This window comes from Staurois parvus, unplaced genomic scaffold (assembly GCF_062004578.1).
Source record: "Staurois parvus isolate SC_StPar_1 unplaced genomic scaffold, SC_StPar_1.0 ptg000007l, whole genome shotgun sequence".
Classification (NCBI taxonomy): Eukaryota; Metazoa; Chordata; class Amphibia; order Anura; family Ranidae; genus Staurois; species Staurois parvus.
Window position 1 is genome coordinate 5,693,382 of NW_028317803.1, and position 19,844 is coordinate 5,713,225.

The window sequence follows — 19,844 nt, forward strand, 5'->3', positions numbered from 1 at the left end:
GGTACTGAAATAACAATCTGCTGGGCACTGTGATCAGAATCTGCTTTGCACTGTGATTCAGTCTGCAGGGCACTGTGATAACATTCTGCTGTGTACTAATCACAATTTATTGGGTCCCATGACAACAATCTGCTGGGCAGTGTTGTAGTTGCTGGGCACTGAGAAAATGGGATGAATGCTGAAAGAACTGCAGAGCATAGTGAAAGCTGCTGGGTGCCATGAGAAGGCTAGTCTCGGGGCTGAGATATATTATTGTAAAATTCCAGAATATGATCGCAAATTTACAGTACACAAAAGATTTGAGTATCCCCATCAAGTTAGTACTTGACATGCGCTTAACTAAAAACCCTTAGATAGGAGCCTGGACCATACCCATCAGGTGCTGGCTGGGGCCAGTATAGAGAAAGATGGATAAGTGGAGGTACAGGAGTTTGGGACAATTAGCTGAAAAGACAGGGTAATCTGTTACAAAGACTTTGATCATTGAGAAGTGTGTTGTTTATCGGGCACCGTGGATTAGAAAGACAGATTTTTGGGAGGGGCTGGGAGTGATCCAGCTGTCATGGTACATACTTGTGCTAGTGACAAAGTCAGAGGAAGATGGAACATCCTTAAAATGATTTCAGGGATCTCCAAGGTTGTATTTTCATAAATACAGATTGTTCCACACGTGTGCCACAAGTGTCTGAGGAACTTCTATAGTATCTGAAGAACTGCTAAGCATTGTTTTGTATTCATGGAACTGTGCCTGAACTTTCAGTCAGTTACTGGCTCTATAGCCAGGATGGACCTAACTAAGGGGGTGCAGCTTTGTTGGGGAGAGAATAGAAAGAATATGAACAGGGACAAGTCAGATATAATAAATACATTCTTCTCTTCAGTTTATACAGAGGAAAAATGGGTTTAAAAGAGAAGTATGAAAATGGCAACAAACAAAAAAAATCATACTCCTCTAGCTGGCTGCAGTACCGATCTCAGCTGCAGCTGTTCCCAACTGGCTCTACCTCAAGAACTGAGAGATCAAACACCACTGATCTCTCTGTTCTCCCCTCCACTCTGAGCAGAGAGATGTGACTGTCACTTAACAGCTGTTTGCTCTGCCCCTCCAGCGCTCACTGAAGAGCTGGGTTGTGGAGGGGGTGGGGGGGGGGAATGTTGCTTAGAGGCTGAGCCAGCTGCCAGTCCAGGCATCTGGGTGGATCATAACTGTAAAGTTGGGGTAAGATCAGCCAATGGCAGGATTTAGCCTTTTGTCGACTAAAAATGGGTCACAGGAATGCAGAACGAACTGCACTCCTATAATGCATAGGAAAAATATGCCCAAAATAGCTTTGACTATACTTCTCCTTTAAATATCACAACAGTAACATTAGTAAAAATGAACTTAAATTACCTCTGTGGCCGACAGGAATCTGGATTCCAAAAAGCCTAAAATCTACGAATTAATCTTCAAAACCAGAAGGCTTACACCCATGAGTTCAAATATGGTACAGATTTTCAAAAAAGGATTGAGATGTATATCAGGTAAGTGCAGACTAGTCAGCCTTACATCAATAGCATGCACGGTATGGGAGGATATGATAAGGGCCATATTCAAGAACTTATCTGTAAAAATAGCATCATAATTAACAATCATCATAGATTTATGAAAGGCTGTTCTTGTAAGACCAGCCCTTTACTATTCCATGAACAGAAATTTAGGTGGGAGGCCAGAGGGAGGCCAGTGAACAAATTTTATCTGCATTTTGCTAAGGCATTTGATACAGTTCCCCACACACATCTAATTTACAAATTAATGTCTATTGACATTGTAGAAATTGTAACAACATAGAAAACTGGTCACAGGAATGCATCCAGAGGACAGTGATAAATGACTCATTTTCTAAATGGTTTAAGGTAGTGAACAGAGTTTCTAAAGGTTTATCTATTTTTTTAATGATTTAGAGATTGGAATAAAAAGCTGTGTTTGCTGATGATACCAAGCAATGTAGGACATTAACTTCACAACAAGGCATACAACATCTGCAAAATGCCTTAATAAAATTGAGGGGCAGTTATTTACATGGTAGGTGAGGTTTAATATTGAAAAATGTAAGTTTTGTACTTGGGAGCTAAAATTACATATCCAAGGTATTCACTAAGAGGTGCTCTTCTGGGGGAATTGAGAATGGAAAAAGCCCTGGGGGTTCTTGTAGACCATAGACTCAGCATTAGCATGCAATGATTGGCTGCCGCTAGCAATGTATTTTAAAAATGTATTTACCTAAGAGATAATTCTGGAATTATAGCACTTTATTTACTTATAAATCACTAGTTCAGCTTAATTTTTAGTATGTGCACTGTCCTGTTTGTGATGTGATCATACTTAATTAAAGCTGTTTGGACAACTTGAAAATCAGTGGTGTGCTGGAAAATATCTACATTGTGTTATACAAGATCCAGTCTCCAGCTGGTGATTGCTGCAGCACCCAGTATCCTATCCTAGAGCCTTTTCCGGGAGTGTGTGTGATAGGCACATGGATGGTTGGCTGCCGCAGTGGTCACATGATCTGTAGTCAGTCCTGACAGCTACTGATCATTAGCGGGGACCAAGAGCTGTCTTTCCCAGCTCAGTCTCTGTGCTGGGAGCATGCAGTAAGTGTGCTCTCAGCACAAAGACATTAGTCACACAGTGATGCATACAGTATGTGTAGCATGTGGACCTTTTGCACATATATGTGTTGGACAGTCATAAGAGGGTTAATCTTAAGCTTTATAAGGGGTACTTTCTTGAAACTCCCTTCCATAGTTAATGGTATCATCTGAGAGCCAGTTAACACAATATACAGGGATATGGGAATACATAGTGACATGTAAACACACACATACAAATATAGCCAACCTTGATTGGCTCTGCCAGAAGAGAAGTGCTTCTGCACTTCTTTCTCTTCCACTGTGCCTGTGGGGAGATCAATGAGCTAGCACTATATATATATTGACACCTGAAAAGGGAGAGAAAAACTTCTGATCTCTGCTACGTAATTTTTTGTGCATTGTGGTGGGTTGCTCTCTACTGTATTAGCAAACTGCCTTTACAAAATGAACAGCTGTGCATCATGGCAAATGTACAACTGTAATTTAAGGGGCATTTTACCAAGGTTAAATAAGTGTAAATGGGCTACTAAAATACAACTACACTTTTGTTACAAAAAAACATCTTTATCTTACTAACCTAGAACCCTCTGATTCTGACACATAATTACTAGTATTAGGCTTTTCAATTTTAGAAGTCAAGGGTTGTACAGGACTGGATTTAGACATACATCATAATTTATTTTAGTAATTTCATAAATCCTAATAATCCTTAAGGGACAACCATGTTTTGGACAATTAAACAAAGTCCAACAATTACATTGGGGTTGATTTACTAAAACTGTAGAGTGAAAAATCTGGTGTAACTGTGCATGATAGCCAATCAGCTTCTAACTTCAGCTTGCTCAATTAAGCTTAGACAATAAATCCTTTTTTTCAGAGGGTTCGTGACCATGTAGCAGTAATCTCTAAAAAAGAAAATGGAAACACCTATGAGTCGACATGTGGGTTTGTATCACGGGTTTGATCTAACTAAGATTCAGTTTTTTGCTCTGGACCATATACCTCCACATAAACGTGGAGGTGATGTTGATAAACCCATTTATAAAACGTGAAATTAAGTGGATATATACGTTAGCTGCCAAAACATTTCCTGGACTCAATGGGGTTTATTTACTAAAGCTGGAGAGTCCAAAATTAGACTCCCTTCTGCATAGAAACCAATCAGCTTCTAACCTCAGCTTGTTCAATGAAGCTTTGGCAATGAAACCTGGAAGCTGATTGGTTTCTATGCAGAAGTGAGTCTGATTTTGCACTCTCCAGCTTTAGTAAATAAACCCCAATGAGTCCATTAGCTTTAAGCTTTTTTCATAGACAAAGGGCCTCGGGGTTGTTACGGCGCAAGTGTTAAGGATTAAGTCCTTAAATGCTGTCTCATTTCAATAATAGAAATCAATAATTTTGATTTTGAAATTGAATTGTTTATTATGATTTAAATACAGCTCATTGGAGGGCACATGCACGGCTGGCTCCCAAGATAGCCGCAATGTAGATCTTCTCCGTTGCCACCTCTGCCATAACAGCAGCTACACTCCGACCACCGGGACCCCGACTCCTTAAACCGAGGGGTATAACCCCCCCACACCCTCTGGTGACATGCCAAGAAGGCGGAAGTCCCCGGCACAACCTCAGATGCTCACTGAATTCTATCTGGCAGGGGACCCCAGATCCCAAGATGGCACCGGCACCTCACAGAGCAGAACACATATACTCCGGACCCCAGACTCAAGGTTCCTCTATATGATGGTGACCTAGGTGAGTCCTCTCCCCCTCTCTCTCCCACATCTCGCAGCCCTGCAAAGTCTAGGCCTAGGATTGAGGACCCTACTCACGCTCCTCAGATATCCAACATACCCCTACACTACAACTACAATCAACCATTGAAGAATTCCAAGCTTCTGATCAACCTTTGTCTGAACTGACTATGAAAAGTATGCTTCTTTCTTTAAGGCAGACCCTACACAATGATATTACCAATGTGATAATCCCCCTTTCAAATGCCATTTTTGATCATACTAACAACATATTGAAAACAAAATGACTGACATGTTTGCGGCCCATAACACAGTAGTGGATGCACATGTAGATGATGAATCTGAGATCCTACAACTAAAAAATAAGATAGCAGATCTAGAAGACACCTGTAGAAGAAATAACATTAAAATTTGTGGAATCCCAGAATCAATCACCTCTGATGCTCTCTTACCATACCTACAACAATTGATGAAACACCTCATTCCGTCAATTAATGCAATTGAAGCTGCACTTGATAGAGCGCATAGAATCCCAAAACCATCATTTTTGCCAGCCTCAATCCCAAGAGACGTGCTAGTCAGGGTTCACTTTTATCATATCAAAGAAAAATTAATGGCAGCCGCAAGGAACACTTCAGCACTCCCTGCTTCTCACACAGGTTGCAAATTATATGCAGATCTCTCCAAGGAGACACTCCTTAACAGGAAAATGCTGATCTCTATCACCAAAGCCCTAAGAAATAATAGGATATCAATGGAGCTTTCCTACCAAACTTCTTATAAAACACCAGGCCAAGTCTTACACTATCAGGAGTCTGAAGGACAGTATTAATCTCTTTAAAGATTGGAACATAATACCTGTAGATGACCGCCACCGTAACCCACATGAATCTCACCAAATGGAGAGTGACTGGACCTGAACACTGTCTTTCCATAAGTCGGCTCCCCGACTCAATCTACCTACAGATGTTGCTGTAAGGCTCTGGCCTACCTATAATGATTGTCAATTCTTCTCAGCCATTTCCTTGTGACAACTGGAAGTTGTCATGTTTAACACACTGCGCCCGAATGACAGTAGCCATTCAGGCTACCCATGAATCCTGCGTTTTCCGCAAGATTTTTTTATATACAAGTTTCTATTATGTTTTAAATTGTTCCTACCAATCAATATTACTCCACATTTATATGATATATTACTGGAAGTCATCTTCACAGCCTCTGCTTACAAGTAACTTTATCTCCTGTATGGTTTATCACCAACACCCCAGAGTACACCTTTTACTTAACCCATATGACGAAACACCACCTCTCACACATCTAATGAACCATTCAAATCTCCTTCAATGGTCCGATTTGCACTATCCTCACCACAAAATTAAACACCTAAATGACGCTTAATATAGTATCGCTAAATGTCAGAGGACTCAACTCTCCTAAACAAAGAAATCCATGCTCTACACACAGATGTCATCTCTATTCAAGAGACTCACTTTGCTTCATTTAAGACACCCCTCTTCAAGCTGAAGAACTTCTCTAAAAGGTATCTGGCATCCCACCATAAAAAGATAAATGGAGTTATGACTGCAATCAAAGACTCAATCAACTTTCATCTCACCTCCAAATACGCTGATCCCTTTGGTCGCTTCCTTATTCTAGTATGTCTTATCAACAATATCCCTTTTACGCTTATCAATGTCTATGGTCCTAACTCCAATCAAATCCAATTCTACAAACAACTAATTGCTAAGCTCACTCCGCTTAAAAAGGGCCGCCTAATTATGGGTGGAGATTTCAATATAGTGGGAAACCACTTAGCTTCATCGTCTGGCAAATGATCTCCAAACCACAGTCTGAATCAATTTCTCCATGACAATGACTTATATGATATTTGGAGATGTCAGCATGGCTCAGAGAGGGACTACTCATACTACTCACCTTCCCAACTGTCATATTCCAGAATAGATTTCTTCCTCTCAGATAAATGGACATTACAACACATTTCCGTCCTCATCAATAGGATCAATAATGTGGTCAGATCATGCACCAATTAATATCTTGCTAGTCACACCAGGCAGACTGCCTAATCCTAAACCATGGAGGTTAAACTCCATGCTGTTAGCAGAACTGGAACACAGGAAAGTCATTATGGAAGCTCACAATCTTTTTTTTTTTTAAACCAATAATACTCTTGACATATCTATTGGTACCTTATGGACCACCTACAAGGCATTTATGAGAGGGATTCTTCTAAAATTAAATTCTCAGGTATTCACCCGCATGAAGCTCCAGATTGAAGAGCTTTTAGCATCTATAAAAATCAAAGAGGATATAAACAAAAATAATCCATCTGAAAATAACTCCTCCTCCCTATTGGCTGAGAGGAAAAAGCTTTGGTCCCTTCTCTTATTCCAATAACCTAAAATAATGCCAAATATTATTCTCTGAATAATAAAGCAGGCTCCTTTCTAGGCACATCAGTTCAGCACCAATGACTTAAAACCAAAATTCAGGCAATTTGTCAACCTAGCTCTCAATATCTTGTGTCCAATCCATTGGACATAGGTAAAACATTTGTGGACTTCTACCAGTCCCTCTACAACCTCAAAGGCAATAAAGAGACTCCTCAACCTTCCCCTGAAGCTATTCAAACTTTCTTACATCCAATCAAACTCCCAGCCCTCTCTTCAACTCAACTTCAGTCCATCTCGGAACCTTTCCATTCTACAGAAATTGAATCAGTTATATGCACCTTACCACTTAATAGATATCCAGGCAAAGATGGCTACACCAATGAATACTATAAGCATTTTGCCAATATCCTCTCACCACACCTAGGTAACCTCTTCAACTCTGTTGCCTCCTCTGGTTCAATGCCAAAAGAAATGTTAAAGTCCACTATAACCACTATTTCTAAACCAGGTAAAGATCCCCAACCAGTGCAAAACTATAGACCAATATCTCTTATCAATACTAATTGTATGCCAAGATAATAGTTCATAGACTACTTTGACGACAGGCCCCGGTAACCACTAAACACTTAATCTCACTAATTCACGACTTACAAGACCACCAAATGCCTTCTCTGCTGTGTCACTTGATGCTGAAAAGGCGTTCGACCGCATCCACTGGGGATACATCAGTCTTGCAAACATTTGGTATTATAGGATGGATACAAATGGCTATCATCTCGTTATACTCTCCCCCATCAGCCAGAGTCCTTACAGATGACATGCTATCAAAAACGTTTGAAATCACGAATGGTACTAGGCAGGGTTGCCCACTATCCCCTATCATATTTGCATTACTCATCGAGCAGCTTGCTACAAAAATCCGGAAAGACCCATTGCTAACAGGTATCAAACACCACAGCTCCGAACATAAAATAAGTCTATTTGCGGATGACATTATCTTAATGATCACTAATCCTACCTGTTCTCTATATAGAACTAGGGAGATTTTAGCCTCTTATACTGCTCTATGGTATTATAAATGTAATGAAAGTAAATCCCTAATACTAAACCTTTATACACCGAAAAAAATGCAACTGCTTCTTTCAAAAGAATTTCCATTTCTTTGCACTGACCAATCAATTCCCTACCTCAGAATAAACCTAACTGCTTCAACTTCCCAACTCTATGATCTAAACCATGAACCATTCCTCCAATCTCTACCAAAAGAAATCCAAGCACTCCGGACCTTTGGTCTTTCTAAACTTGGTCACATAGCCACTCTAAAAATGTTTATCCTACCCAAACTGCTTTATATCTTTAGAACCCTCCCTATCTCCGTACCCCTGAAATTCTTCCATTCAGCTCAGAGACAATTTTCCCAGTTCCTCTGGGAATCAAAAAGAACCAGTTGCACTAACAATCTAATAATTCACCCATACTACAGAGGGGGAACAAACCTTCCACACTTGCACACATATTACCTAGCTACACTACTCGACCAAATTTACTATTGGTGGCACCCATCCAGAGAAAAGACCTGGACCGCCATGGAATCTCAACTATTCCACCCTACTACACCACTGACCCACTTCATCCTGCGTTCCATCGATAATAGACCCATTCCATTCAAACACCCTTGTATTAAGGCCTCCTTAGAAGCATGGTCAGTCCTATTATCACTCTCTTCCCCAAACTCCAAAAAAATTTCTACTCCCCTCAATGTCCTTTACACTTTAATCTCACATATCAATCTGACCCAATGGGAAACCAATGGTATCTCCTCCTTATCTGACATTTATAAACCAGGACCTAACCCCCTTCTATCACCTCCAACACAAATGTTCACTTCCCTCAAATTAAAGATTTATTTATCTTCGAATTGCTCACTGTCTTAAAACTGAAAGCATCCCTTGCATCACCATATTACCCCTCCAAGCGTTCCATTTCCTTAACAAAGCCAAATATCTGGGTAAAGGAATATCAATGTTTTACTCCCTTATTATTGAGTTGAAATTTAACTTGAGGACGACATCTCTGACAATTTGGGAAACCCTAATGTCCTAAACAGTATCAGACCAAATGTGAAATAGGGCCTTCACATAACCTGTAAAGCCTCCCACTGTGTCTCACATTGGGAATCATACCTTAAACTGCTACACCAATGGTATTTAACCCCTGCCCAACTAGCCAAAATATATCCAACCTGCTCATTGCAATGCTGGAGGCAATGTGGGGAGATAGGCTCCCTCTGTAATATAATTTGGTCTTGAAAATTGATTTGGTCCTTCTGGAATAGTGTTTTTACTGTGATTTAAGAAATAGCAGGCAATATAGTGAGACCTAACCCACCATTAGCCTTATTTCATGTTGGACTAGAAAAATTCCCTCCCGAGTCACATACTATTATCATTCACAATCTTTACACAGCAAAAAATAATATTACTAGATTATGGAAATCCATAGACTCACTGTCTATAACCAGAGTGATCTGTGATTTGAACACCCAATGTGATATGGAAAGGAGATTTTTCCTCAACCTCTTCTCCAATTCCAGATTCCGCAGCTCTTGGGCTTTATGGTCACTTAATCCCAAATGTACAGTTCGGGTTTGATAGCTCGCATCATATGGAGTATTATTATAACTTATCCTGACTGGTATTGTTACTGTAGTATAATAGTTGACTGTACCTTTTCCTTCCCCTTCCCTGCCTCCACATTCCCTCTCCCCACTTTCCCTTCCTTCCTTATGGTTCCTGCTGTACAAGTCTCCATGAGTGCAGTTTCTCGCATTTACTCCCCTCCTACACGGGAACTTCACAATGCATATCTTAAAACTGTTTCCTTTTATAAAACTGTATACTCTTGTACAACTGTGAACCTGATATAGTTCTTGTTATCCCTTTGTCCTGTTACCTGAAAAACATAACTAAAAATAAGTTGAATATAAATACAGCTCATTGTTATATTGTTGTTAACAGTGGTTTTTATAGGTTTACTTGAGGAGGCTGTTCAATTTGTTCACCAGGTGAGGGTGCTGTAAATACCAAATGGACATAAGTAAACCGAGATGTAATGTCCTTAACAAATATGGAGTAATTTTATTTGATATTATGTTTTGTGCATCCAATATTTTTTCCTTTTTCTTCTTTCCCCATCATTTTCTTTCCTATTTGCTAATAGGGATATTTGGAGACTCTTTAGATAACCATCAGGCGCTATCCAGGAGGGGAGTGCCTTTGTGCCCCTTTGGGGGGTAGCGCACAATATTGAGGCCTGTTTGCCACAAGATTCCAATGTTTAAGCCTGTTGGTTAGCTTGGCAAACCTTGTTTGGACTCTATGTTCTATTAGGGCAGTAATGGATGTTCCAAGATGGCGCTGAAGTGCTCCGGCGCATGCGTGTGATGTCACTTCTGGCAAGCTTCTGTACATGTGCGAGCCCATTTTGGGCATCTGCCCCTGGCTGGTAATCACTGGCTGCATGGGGAAGATATATAGGCCAGCTCAGGCTGGCTGCATGGATGCTACATCTAGTTCTCCTGTGACCTTGCAACTACATGGTAAGGAAGTGCAAGAATGGACATTTTTTCTTTATGGTGTTTACTAAGTTTATTTTCTTGAGTTGATTACTTACTTACTTGTTAACTTGAAGGTGTCTTTATGACTGTTTGGTGGGGTCACTCTTGTATCCCTTTAGGCATTCAGCTACCAATATCAAACTTTTGATTGTTTGAGGTGAATAAGTTCACCAACAAGTGTTTTTTTGGACTCCTCAGTTGGTAGGTGTAGGACATGTTGCCTGTTTTTTGATATATATATATATATACATACTTTTTTTTCTTTATGCTGTATTGAGATGTTCATATGTTTGTTAGCAGGGAGGTCTGCATTGGCGGGTTGCAACCTTTTCCCTCTTTTGGTTCATCTTGGTCTCCTCTGGGGATATACGCTTGTTTGCTGTTTTTCAATATATCAAGATACACCTGGTAAGAACAGCCTTGGCAGGTTAACCCTATAAAAACCTATATTTAGCAGGTGTTGTCATTAATTCCATATGCATATGTATTGATGACTGTTATTTTTTTAGCTTTGTAAATCAAATTGCTTATTGTTTGTATTTTAGTTTTTTCCATTGGCAATTACTTGCAACTATCTATAAAGCTCCTGAAGAAGCCATAAGTTTGGCGAAACATGCCGAGTTGGAATTGTTGCATGATGAACCTTTAGCCACATGAATGATCATGTTGATTTTATACTTCTTAAAACTATAATATGGTATAGTTTTTTTATATGACAATATGGAATAAAGCTTTGTATGATTTTAGTAAAATATTAAATGTTTGAAATCTTTTGAACACCTCAAAAATCCCCTCCTTTCTATACAATGTTGGATATTCATTATATGGGATGTGGTGCTAGCTGATCTCTAGCCCACCTGAAACAAACATAGAATAAAACCTGGAAGCGGATTGGTTTCTGTGCAGAGCTGCACCAGATTTTGCACTCTTCAGTTTTATTAAATCAACCAAACTGTGTTTTCCATGGAGAAGCAAATCAACACTAGGAAAAAAACTACAGTAAGGCTTGTTCTGCATTTAATTTTGTTGTTTCTTTTGATAATCAACTCTATCCCTTTGACTTACATGGCAACACAATTACATATTGAATACTTATAAATATATCCATAGTTAAGGCATAGTACAGCATTAGGTACATTTCTCTGTCATCTATTATGAAACACAAGTAACGTAACGTTTTTTGTTTCGCAAATGAATACAGTATAAAAGTACAATTTTGAAACTATATGCTTTTTTTTGCCTGTTAAATCAGTTTCATCTAATTTACAAAAAGCTTAATTACTAATTTTTTTATACCAATAATACAATCATATTTCTATAGCTTACAATTTTATTTCTTTCTGTGTCGTTGACAGTATTTTAACCTAACAAAATCTAGCTATGTGTTATTTGTTATAAGCTGTTCTTGGATGCTGACATTTCTGAGTAGACTGATAGTAAATCATAATCCCCAAGACTACTCATTAATTTTTAAAACTTGCTAAATTAAGTTAAAAGTTTGTTCTCTCCTTCTTTTAGGCTATAAATTCTGCTTATGACCACTCTAATGTAAAATGCTGAAGACGATAATAAATAAGTTGTCACAGATTAAATTTAACTGTAGCAGGCATTAAGGTTTCAACAAAGCATTATTTTTTTCCCAAGATGTAGTAGCCAACTGACATACTTGTGACTCTAGGGATCTCTGTATTTTTTCACACCAAATGAATTGTATTTTCATTGCAGACAATGTCATTATCAGACCTGTGGGCAGCCATCAATCAATTTATGATCTCTTAGTCATGGATCACTGCTGTTAAGAACTTGCTAGATTGTGTAAGGGAGACACAAACATGTTTGTTTGGCTAGTCCTTTTACTTGGGGTAATATTTTGAAGAAATAGACAGACCAGAATGTATCTTGGTAAATATAGGATTTTACAATAATATTTTTCATTAAAACGATTTAGTGTTAGATTGAATAAAACAATAAATACAGAACAATAGCTTAGCAAAAATAATACAAGTGCTTAATTACTAGGGAACACATTGAATATAGTTATTGCACTGTTTTGCGTAATGTATAAAGTTAACTTAAAGCACAACTAAAGCCAAAAATAACAAGATAAAAATTATTAGTTAAGATAAAATAAACAGGTATATTTTGTTGCAATATTCACTTTCATTCTGAAGATCTTCCCTACAGGCTGTCCTAGAGTGGGCATAGATGGTGAAAGTCAAAGGAGCATTAAGAAAATGTCTGACTTGAAAGCAGGCCCAAAAGGGCAGTGGTTTATCAGAAGCCTGCATGGGGAGAGCCAAGAGGTCCCTAAACCGTCCCCTATCAAAAAAGTGGAGAGCCCTTAAAGTTCTCCCCAGCCAGCTCCCATGTAGGAAAGTCCGAGAGACCCCAGGAGGGAAGTCCAGATTAAAACACAAAGGCGTAAGAGGCCCAGAGAGTGATGAAATAGAATAAAGTTTACAGGCCTGGCAAAAAATTCAAAGGGTTGGCCCCAACAGTGGGTGGGTCTTACCTCCTGATGACCTGATGGGTCTGCGCAGAGGGCACCCAAGGTAAAGCGTAAAGAGGCGTTTCGAAAAAAATTGTTCCACCAAGACCCAAGCCTTAACCCTGTAATGCACAGACCAATTGACCACCCTGGACAAATGAAAAACCACCAGCTGTACACACAATTACCAGAAGAAGCCAATCTGACCCTCATTGGGGTAATAAATATTAGCCATAGTCACTGGACGGCAGCCAAGTTTGCCTTTAAAAATAGAAATCGCCCATTAGGATCTGCTTTTCAAGCCTGGAGTGAGAACTGTAGGTTTTTAACAAACAATATCGATACCCCTCTGGACTTAGAGTCCCCCACAGCTGCGTGATACACCACTGGGAAATGGGAGTTAGTAAATTTGGGCACACTGTATGATCGAAAATGCATCTCCTGAATAAACACGAAATGAGCCTTTTGCTTGTGAAAACAATGGAGGAACTGAGATTGCTTCTCAGGGACATTAAGGCCCTTGGCATTCACAGAAAGGATCTTAAGAGAGGTTTATGGTGTAGGGCTGACCATCCAAAGTTCCCTGTGTGGCAAGGAACTGCTTCTGTATTTGTTGATATTTGATCGTTGCTGACCCGGATTGCCCCTGACTGTGCTGTATTCTCCTGCTCTGACCCCTGGCTTGCCTGACCTCTCTCTTGGATGCCCCCTATTGGATCTGATCTTCTGGTACTGACCCTGCATGTGACCCGACTATCCTCTGCCTGCCTCCTTGTACCGTGCTGCTCCCACGGTAACCGACCCGGCCTGTCTGACCACAAATCCATCCATCCATCCATCCATCCTGCTCGGGCCCTTCCGCCTCTTCACATCAGGCTCTCATCTTGTAGATATCTCCGGAGGATCCTTCTACCACGGGTGGGTGTACTCAGAGGCCGTGACCTGGTCCTGGTCTGCTCCAAGTCCATCCCCACTATCAGGGGCCCTGGTGAACAAGCAGACCGGGACTTAGACTCCGCGCTCTGGGGAATCCTGTCCGGTGGGTTGCCAGAGGTACCGCCAGGTGGATCATTACACTACTAAACTGGTCCAAAGGTATGCAACCCAGACCAGATACTCCACGGTACAGTCAGTTGGGAAAAAATCCCCACTGGGTGGCGGTAATAAGGAAAAAAACACAACACTGAGGACTTTAAATTCCAAGGGGAGAACAACCAGCATGTTAAATGCAGATAGAGTCAACAGTAAAAATACCCAGGATAACGGAAATAAAAAGGGAAGGGAAACAGATCACATAGGTCAGATAGGTAAGCAAACACATACATAGAGATATGGCCCTCAAGGAACCCAGCTCCTCACCCGCTACTTCATCTCTCAAGGTCCCTATTGCCAAGGGTCGCACCGCTGCTCATACAGCATCTGGTGCATGCTCCCCCCGAGGGGAGCTCCTCCCAAAGATGGAAGACCCTCCCCCCCGACCAGAGCCCCACGTCCGCAGAGAGACCACATAGCGATACCCGCACACGGGTCCCCAAAGGGGACAATCCCCCATGAGTTTCCGGTGCCCTTGTAAACGCAGACCTCGCCACAGGAGGAGAAACAAACCCCATACACTGACTCATCACATAAAAAGTCAGGCATAAAATAAACACATGCATAAATATGTACATCAGCCTAAGCATATGAACATGGCCTATAATGTTACATTCCACTCACTATGCCAGGGCAAAACTAGCTAACTGGCCAACTGGCACCATGCTAAAACACAGAACTAAAAAAAAAAGTACTTGCGAACTCAGAATGCAGCAAAACGTACAGTTTGATGTAGGAGCCTCTGCCCTCAGGCTCAACTCCCGCAAACCCTTGGCAATAAGGCCGGTGATGATTCTTGAGAGCACTGAAAATAGAAGGCAGGCACAGGGGCGGACTGACAACTCATGGGGCACCCGGGCAATAGGGGATCATGGGGCCCCTGTGTCCTTGCCCAAACTCAAAAAAGCCTATGAAAAAGGTACCAGGGGCATCTCATGGGGCCCCCAACTGACCCCGGGCCCTCGGGAAGTGCCCGAGTTTCCAAATGGTCAGTCTGCCCCTGGGCAGGCAGCCGACCTGCATGGCTGTGCTTCAGAAGTCTGCTCCCTCTCAGTACAGCAGAAAGGATGACTGGTCCCCAGAAACAGCAAGCAGGAGCAAAACGCTGGCGAATTAGGCAACTGGTTCTTCATTCCCCCCGACCACTGCTCCAGACGGCGGGCGATGATCAGGGTGGGCCTGTCAAAATGGGCTCTCCCATCGCCATCGGGGCGATGGTCCTCCCACTGCCAGGTGTCTGGGAGTCAGAAGTTCTGATACCACTCCCCCACCTTAACCAAAGGAATTTGAAGCACCTCACAGAAGGACTGCAGCTCTTCCAGATTGTGAAGAACGTATGTACAGCCCCTACAGGTAGCCAACTGGCTGAAGAGGAACAGCAATTTGTATGCGATTCTGCGTTCCCATAGGGCAGATAATAAGGGCCTCAGAGCTCTCCCGTGGTTTACACGTCCCTCCCAGATAGCGACAGATTGCCTGTCAGTACACCAGTAATCACATTTAACCCCTTGATTGTAAGGAACACGCTCATACACAATACACCTCCATAGATAGTATAGTGTCTGAACGGGTCAATATCTTTGATCAGATCAGCACTATACCAGTGTTCACATTAGTATAGTGTCCCCAAAAACACAGCGTTAGTGGGATCAGCCCCGGCACCTGCCAGCACCTGCGTTAAGCCCCTACGCTTCCCCCCCTTCTCCCCCAGCAAGTGCAGTGTCAGTAGGTCACTGTCACTTGATACATTGCACACAAAACTGCAGTGTTTGCAGATTCTCTGCTAGCACTTGCCAGTAAATTGTGATGACTCTCATATACAGCAAAGTGCCAGTACTAGTGCCGTTCTACCCTTTGATGAACTGGTGAGTACCAGCAGCCTAGAACATCCTGGTCTTTCACATACCAGCACTGCAGTATCACTTAGTGACGTGGCGAGTCCCATAAGTCCAGTACAAGCTGGTGTGAGCACAAGTATTGTTCCGTAACCACCAAGAATTCATACACAGGCCCATAGAGCCCCTAGTATCCTTCTGGATGTGCTTGCAAATCCCAATTGGCAGCCCACAAATTCTGCAGCAACCGTACTTCCCCCGTTCACTGCCCAACCCAGATTTCAGAACTACTCCCCTTGATTTTTTTGAAGCTGTTTTTCATGGAATATCTTTATGCATTGATTGTGGAGCAAAGCAATTTACATGCTGAACAATTTATCGCTGCCAACCCAAATTCAAACCTTGCCAGACCATTCGCATGGAAACCCATTATGGTTTCCGAATTTAAATTTTTATGGGGCCTAACCCTCAAAAGTGGCATTACTAGAAAAAATTAATTGCGGTTGTATTGGTCCACAGACCCGATTCATCATATGCCTGCGTTCTCTGCTACCATGACCAGGCATAGATATGAGAGTATAATGTTTTTGATGCATTTCAATAACAATACACTCTGTCATCCTCGGAGTGACCCTGAATTTGACCAGCTCCACAAAATTCAACCCCTCGCAAATCACCTTAACCAAAAATGTGCAGAAGACTATACTCCATAGCAAAAAATCTGTGTTGATGAGTTCCTCATTCATTTTTCTGGCCGCCTTGCATTCAAACAATTTCTATCCAGCAAGCATGCCAGATATGGGGTCAAGATGTATAAGACATGTGAGAGGGCAACAACTATACATATAAGTTTTGAATTTACGGGGGGAAAGATAGTCACGGGGAGCCCCCTGGATGCCCAGACTATAGGGGGGGGGGTAGTGGCAAGATAGTTCGGGACTTGGTGTCATCTTTTTTCCATATGGGGTACATTTATACATGGACAATTTTTATTCAAGCGTGCCACTATTTAGACATTTGTACAATCCTGGAATTGGCGTATGTGGCACTGTGCGACCTAATGTGTGCCCATCATTAGAAGTGGGTGGATGCAGGGCGGTATATTCTAATGGTGGGCATACCACACACTTTTTCTGGCAGAGATTTCTTCTCATTTTTTTATTCAGTCCACAGGCTGTATACGAAAAAAAAAAAACATAGCATATATACCCAAAAAGGACCAGCCACGTACTGGTACATTACTGGACTTTGAATGGTTATACCAGGATGATTCCTACAAAAACATATATTTTTTTCCTTTTTTATATTTCAAAACCTTATGAGAAAAAAATGAGATCTGCAAAATACTCACCATGCCTCTTTTAAAATTTCTTGGAGTATCTACTTTCCAAAAAGGAGTCATTGGGGGGGGGGGGTGTCAGGGGGTGCTATCCTGGCATTTCAGGGCCTCCGAAACTGTGATAGGTAGTGAGGAAGTGAAATGAGGAAGTTAGGCTTTCAGCCTTCAGGCTTTCAAAGTGGTCATTGGATTTCAGGCTCTTGTATGTGGCTAGGCTCCCAAAACGTCTTACACATGTGGTATCCCCATACTCAGTAGAAGTAGCAGAATGTATTTTGGGGTGTAATTTCACATATACCCATGGCTTGTGTGAGAAATATATACTCTAAATGACAACTTTTTGTAAAAAAAACAAAACAATTTTTGTCATATTCCAAAAACTTGTGGAAAAAAAAAATCTTCCATGGACTCAATATGCCTCTCGGCAGATAGCTTAGTGTGTCTACTTTCCAAAAAATGGTTATTTGGGGGTGTTTGTACTGTCCTGTTTGTAGATGCTATAACTTTCACACAAAGCAATCAATATACACTTATTGGGATATTTTTAACCAAAAAAATGTATCAGAATACATTTTGGCGAAAAATTTATGATGAAATTTGAGTTTTTGGGATATTTTTTATTGCAAAAATTTGAAAATATTGGGGTTTTTTTTAAATTTTTTCAAAAATGTCTTTGTTTATAGCGCCAAACATGCTATATAAATAAAAAAGTCCAAACATTTTGAAAAAAGGTGTTTTTCTTATAACATTTTGCAAATAAACTTTCTTCATAAATCTTGGCCAAATTGTATTCATCTATCTTTTTGGTAAAAAATAAATAAATAACCCAAATCAGTTTATAAAAAAATATATCTAATTTTTCAAAATTGTTTTTACATTTTTTTTTTTAATATATTATTATTTATATATTTTTTTTTTACATCCTGTCACCCTAGCAGTACAGTGACACCATAGTGACACTGTACTACTTGTAGGGGGTGATATTTTTCTTACACTGATTGCTTTTACACCCATAAAGGCTGTAAAAGCAATCATTTTTCTTTCTCTCCCGCTGAATTCCTGCAGCCATTGAGAAATACAGTGACAGCTGTGATTGTCACACCTTGTCACATGGTACAAGGCTGTTGTAAATAGCCTTGTATCATGTGACATACAGTAATTACATAGTTAGTCTGGCTGAAAAAAGACAAAGGTCCATCCAGTTCAACCATAGAAAAAAAAGTTATAATCCTATACCCACAGTTGATCCAGAGGAAGGCAAAAAAACCCCAGCAAAGCATGAACCAATTTGCTCCTGCTGGGAAAAATATTCCTTCCTGATCCCCCAAGAGGCAATCGGATATTCGCTGGATCAACTTTACCTATAAATGTTAGTATCCAGTTATATTCTGTGTATCTAAGAAAGAATCCAGGCCTTTTTAAAAGCAATCCACTGAGCTGGCCAGAACCAACTCTTGAGGGAGTCTATTCCACATTTTCACAGCTCTCACTGTGAAGAAACCTTTCCGTGTTTGGAGATTAAATTTATTTTCCTCCAGACGTAAAGAGTGCCCCCTTGTCCTCTGTGATGACCTCAGGGTGAATAGCTCTACACCGAGTTCTCTATATGAACCACTGATGTATTTATACATGTTGATCATTGATCATCACCCTTAATCTCCTCTTCTCAAAAGAGAATAAATTCAGTTCCTCTAATCTTTCCTCATAGCTGATCTCCACCATGCCTCATATCAGTTTAGTTGCCGTTCTCTGTACTTTCTCAAGTTCCCCTATGTTTTTTTGTAAATTGGTGCCCAAAACTGAACTGCATATTCTAGATGAGGTATTACTAATGATTTCTACAGGGGTAAAATTGTATCTCTGTCTCTGGAGTCTATACCTCTTTTAATACAAGAGAGGATTTTGCACGCTTTAAAAACCGCAGCTTGGCATTGCATGCCATTATTAAGCTTGTGATCTACCAGAACTCCCAGTCCTTCTCCACCATTGTTTCCCCCAGTTGTACTCCCCCTAGTATGTATGATGCATGCATATTCTTAGCCCCCAAGTGCATAACCTTACATTTATCAACATTAAACCTCATTTGCCACATAGTTGGCCAATAAAACAGTGCATTGAGGTCGGCTTGTAAGTTGAAGACATCCTGTAAGGACTTTATTCCACTGCACAGTTTAGTGTCATCTGCAAAGTCTGAAATGGGATTTTTAATCTCAGACCCTATATCATTTATAAATATAATAAAAAGTAAGGGTCCCAACACTGAACCCTGGGGTATACCACTGATGACCCCAGACCTTTCAGAATATGAATAATTAACCATTACTCTTTGAATACGATCTTTTAGCCAGTTTTTTTATTCATTTACATATGGATTTTTCCAAGCCCATAGACTTTACCTTACACATTAGCAGTGTGTGGGGAACTGTGTCAAACGCTTTTGCAAAATCCAAGTATATCACATCCACCGCCACCCCTCTGTCCAAGGTTTTGCTCACCCCCTCATAAAAAGAAATCAGATTTGTTTGACAACTTCTGTCTTTCATGAATCCATGCTGTCTGTTGCTTAAAATATTTTTTTACAGCAAGAACTCATCTATGTGGTCTTTTATTAAACTCTCCAATATCTTCCCAACTATAGAAGTTAAACTAAGATCTATAATTACTTGGTAAAGATTTTG